The sequence below is a fragment of the Apium graveolens genome, chromosome 8, assembly GCF_009905375.1.
Source record: "Apium graveolens cultivar Ventura chromosome 8, ASM990537v1, whole genome shotgun sequence".
Lineage (NCBI taxonomy): Eukaryota > Viridiplantae > Streptophyta > Magnoliopsida > Apiales > Apiaceae > Apium > Apium graveolens.
In genome coordinates, this window is record NC_133654.1 from 96,596,237 (window position 1) to 96,601,569 (window position 5,333).

Consider the following 5,333-nt stretch of genomic DNA (forward strand, 5'->3'; position numbering starts at 1 on the left):
AAGGTTATTTTCCTCGTGGAAGAAAAGTCGGCGCGCCCTATGTGTAGGCAGGCCGCGCTCTATATTGTGAATGGCTGATGAAGAAGTTGTTGTCAATACACCCCATGATAAGGAGGCGCACCCTCATCATGGAGGGGAGGCGCGCCTAGTGACTTGGTAGGAAAGTGAGGAAATCTCTGGAAAATGCCCACCAATGATAAATCTTAGGGCACGTTCTAAGTGAGTAGGATGTCTTGAAGAGGACTTCAACATGGTTACTTGGACGGGTTCTTTGGAAGATTCAAGGAAGATAGAGATTATTATTACTAAGCTATTTGAAGCAGGTACTCTATTGAAGAACTCCTTTTCTGTAGCACATCTATAGGAAGGTGGTGTCCGTGGTCAGAGACCTCCAGGGGTATGCTTGGACGGAAGGCCTCCTCCTGTAGTCAATGAGTGTCCTCATTGGGGATGTGGGGTAAATTATGGTGTGTGCTTTGGGAGCTCTGTCTTTGTAGTCAACAGGTGTCCTCGTTAGAAGACTTCACAGTATCCTGCACTTTGCACCCAAAAGCTTGGGATCACTTGTCCTGCAATCTGGTAGGGGCTCCTTATCGCAGGCAATGATGCGTCGAACATTTGGGGTGAACCATGGCTATACCTGCGTCCACGGACTAGAGAAACAGTTGGTAGCGGAGGGTTATCCTTGGTCAGGGAGATGCCTTATCCGTGAAGTCTCGAAGCCGTGGACGAGCCTTGGGCCTTTGTAGTTGGGCCTCATCGGCGGACATTCCTAAAGCTAGTAGAAATCGGTTTCCAGTGGGTTTTCCATTGGGCCTCGGGACAAGAGATCTAAGCCCATTAGGTTTCTTGTTCCCTAAGAACTACATTGGCTTGATTCCCTATAAATAGGGATATATAGGCAAATTGTAAAGGGTCAGAAGCGAGAGCGCAAAGGAGCCACCACTAATGCTAAGCAATCTCAGCCACCAATAACCATCACCACCAAACACTGTTCATCTTTTCCGATGAATACTGTTCATCGAATTCACCGATTACTGTTCACATTTCCGACGAAGAACTACCATCACGGATCTTGTTTCCAGCTACGAACCTCATACTTTATTGCTCCCAAATTTCTCCGTCAACAAATTGGCGCTAGAAAGAGGGGCCAATCAAGATCTGCATCTAGGAGGAAGGACGTCTGAATATCATGATGGAAGTTTTTATGATGGAAGCTCTGAAGAAAAATCTGATCATTGGTATGAACGCCATGAACCTTACGTTCCACCCATGACTGGTCGCCCCACTCCAGATGTTGGGGGACATCCGCCTGTGCTCATCAACAACGCTGACTTGCTGGAACAATTGTATCGCATGGGAGATGCTCTGAACGGTTTCGATTCAAGGTTGAGCACCGTGAAGCGACGCAAAACCAGAAGGGGCTTCGCCACAACCGTACCACTCATGCACCTGGGAAAGCACCTATGGCTGATAAAGATGCCTCGGTCGGTCATGGTTAAACTGGAGGAGGACGTGTGCCGATAACCCCGCGACATTTAAACTATTCCAACGATACATCTCCAATCATCGAGCTTGTGGAAGAAGATGCTGATGGTCGAGAAATCCTGCGGACGGATAACCGGGGGGTTGTCCATCCGCACCGGTCTGGGCGTAGTCTTGAGGAGCGCCGACAGGCGGAGTCCATGCCAGAGAATGAGCAACGAGGTTTCGCGGCTTTAAAGGATCGCTTGGGGATCCACTTAGGCGATGATGATCTGAGAATGTTGTTACTTGAATGGCAAAAGGAAGCTAATCGTGGAGATGTGACGCCCCACGGTACAACGCGTGTGCCCCTAAATTCCCATGGGAATCAGGAGCGGCCCCGTGATCATAAGAGAGCTCCTCCCCACAGATTGCTGTACCGGTATAGTCGAGGATATGGAAACGACAGTTGGAGAAGACCCCAATGGAGGGGAAGAGGCAGAGGTCGAGGTAGGTACTTAGATGGGTATCGCCGCGACAACTACCATGGCCGCACTGATGCCCGCTGGTACAATCGAGCAGACAACGATAACTATGCTGAGTATGATGACCATAGAGAGGTGGTAAATTATGATCGTGAGGTGGCTCGTGGCCGCGGCCGAGGTCAAGGAGAAAATCCGGGGGAAGATCAATGTCGAAACCAAGAAGTGATCATGATACGAGAAGATGCCCAGAACACCAACCAACAACAAGCTCCTCCAGTTGGGAACCAGACAGAAGTACCTCCACCGCAGCCCCAAGGTCCGGAGCCTCACATGCAGACTATCCCAGGTGTGGGAACTTTCAATGTGGACGATCTGAAAAGGCTACTTAACCACTTGGAAGGCAGAGTGACGTCCATGGCCGAAATCCCTTCTCCGTTCTTGGTGGCTGTAAGAGAGGCGCAGTTGCCAGCCGGATATCGCAACACTACTAGCGATCTCCGTTTCCACGGAAGCTCAGACCCTGTGGAATTCCTGGGCCAATTCAATATAGAGATGGACGTATATGAAGTCCCAGATTTGGCTCGATGTCGGCTCTTGGCGGAGACTTTTAGAAAAAGCGCCCAACAATGGTTTCAAAAGCTTGGGGCGGGAGTAATCACTTCCGGGGACCAAATGAAGACTCTGTTCTTGACCAAGTTCCAAGATGCCGTGAGATATGCTCCCTCTGTTACAACTATCACCAACATCAGGCAAAGGGAGAATGAAAGCTTGACGTCGTACTTTAAAAGGTTCAATACTGAATCTACCAGCATAAGAGGGGCTTCAGATAAAGCCTTGAATAGCTTTTTGATAGTCGGGCTAAGGGTTGGTTCGGATTTCTGGAAGCACTTACAGGGAAAAGACCCAGCCACTCTGGCGGATGTCTTTGCCTTGGCAGAATCGTTTAAAGCCATAGAGCAGTCTCTAGTAGAGGTACAACCAACTGCGCAAGCAAGTCAGAGAAACAAAGCAAGGAAGAGAGACAGATCTCCAAGCCCAAGATATAGAAGAAGTAGTCCACGACCACGAGAAAGGAATGGAGTCCTCCCTCAAGCTATGATTACAGAACAAGCCGGTATATGCTTTTGGCCACGTCTACTGAACATATCTTTGAGGTGAACAAAAATAGAGGGATGATTAGAAAACTCGAGGCTCTATCATCCTGACAAAGTAAAGAAAAGAAAAAGTATTGTGAATACCATGAGTCGTCTGGACATAACACACATGAGTGTTGGCAACTAAAAGATGAGATTGAAGCACTTATCAAGGAAGGATATCTTGGCGAATGGGTGGTTAAGGAGGTAAGAAGGCACAAGGATAGCACTGACAGAGTAAAGGGAGAAGGAGGGCGAGCCCCACGGGGTCGAACAATGAAACTCTGGAAGAAAATAAATTCATCAGGGACGGCAGTATCCGAAAAATCTACGGGGGAGATCCTGGGATAGAATCCAGTAAGAGGGCCTTGGAAAGATATGCATGGGAATCTCGGTTCAGACCTCTCACAGACATTCATAGGGTGGAGACTCGGCCACCCAAAGTGTTTAAGGGTGAATTCATGGATATCACCTTCAGAGAAGCAGATGCCCGGTGGGTACATCACTCCCACAATGACGCACTGGTCATTTCCATCCAGATCGGGACCAAAAATATCCATAGGGCCTACATAGATAATGGAAGCTCAGCAAACATCCTCTACTACAACACCTTTAAAAAGATGGGGCTACCTGATCGGGATATGTCGGGGGAAGATTCGTGGTTCTATGGTTTCTCTGGCGCGGGAGTTAGAGTTATGGGATCAATTCGGTTGCCATGTACCATGGGGGAAAGTACGTTGTCTGTGATAAAGATGCTTGAGTTCAAGGTTCTAAATCAAGAGTCATCCCACAACATGCTATTAGGGCGGCCTTTTCTTCGGGAGATGAGGGTCATTACTTCGATCCACCATCTTACTATCAAGTTTCCAACCCCAAATGGTGTGGAAAGTATAAAAGGCTCTCAGTATGACTCTCAGGAATGCTACAGGCAAGCTATGAGGGGCTTTAGGAAGGACTCCCACAGCGAAAATGCATCAGATGATGATCGAGAAAGGAGCATCGAACAACCGATCGAAGAAATCCGAGTCCATTACTATGTCGAGAAAAAAGACGAGCGCCCCTCTGAGCTATCTCCAACAATGTTGTTTTTAGAAGACACAATCAGAATTGAAATGTTGGAAGAAGAGGAACCCCCAAATGCCATAGTCCAAGCAGATTTCAATGGGAAATGGCTCGAAGGAAGATTTGATGTCTTGTAAAGTCTTGGGCAGGATGGGCATAAGGTGGATGCCCCTGTCCCTGAAGGCGCGCCCTTATCTTCGGAAAGTTTAAAGGAAGTTGATGCCCCTGTGATACAGGGTGCGCCTTCCCTGCAAAATGATGAGAATCGTGATCTGCCCGACCTAGATCCACGAATACCAATGCCAACGGAAAATATTGGGCCAGCGGAAGACATAATTAAAATCCCTGTCGACGAAAAAGATCCAAGTAAGGTTTTAAGAATTGGATCTCAGTTGGCGCCAAGATTGAAATAAGGGCTTTCAATATTTATCTTGGCAAACCTTGATATATTTGCGTGGAACCATTCCGATATGGTGGGAATTGACCCAGAAGTGATGTGCCACCGTTTGAACATTGATCCTAAGCATAAAGGAGTTAGGATAAAATGGAGGGCCGTGAGTGGCGAAAGGGCACTAACCTTGGCGGAAGAAGTGGATAGACTCTTGGATGTCAGAATAATCATGGAATCTTTCTACCCGGATTGGATGGAAAACCTGGTGTTAGTAAGAAAACCTAACGGCAAGTGGAGAACATGTGTGGATTTCACCGATCTGAATAAGGCGTGCCCAAATGATAGCTTCCCGTTGCCAAGAATTGACCAGTTGGTCGACGCCACAGCTGGACATGCCTTGCTCAGCTTCATGGATGCATACTCGGGGTATAATCAAATTCACATGTATGAGCCTGACCAGGAACACACCTCTTTTATCACTGATGGAGGACTCTATTGCTACATTAGGATACCGTTTGGTCTGATCAACGCTGGGGCCACTTATCAAAGATTGGTAAACAAAATGTTTAAGAGGCAGATTGGGAAGATGATGGAGGTATATGTGGACGATATGCTTGTAAAATCTAAGAGGGCAGAAGATTACATCGCAGACTTAGTTGAGATGTTCCATATTCTGAGAAAATATAGGATGAAGCTGAACCCTCAGAAGTGTGTATTCAGCGTGGAATCAGGAAAATTCTTGGGATTTATGGTTAACCACCGAGGAAATAAAGCGAACCCGGCAAAAATCAAGGCTCT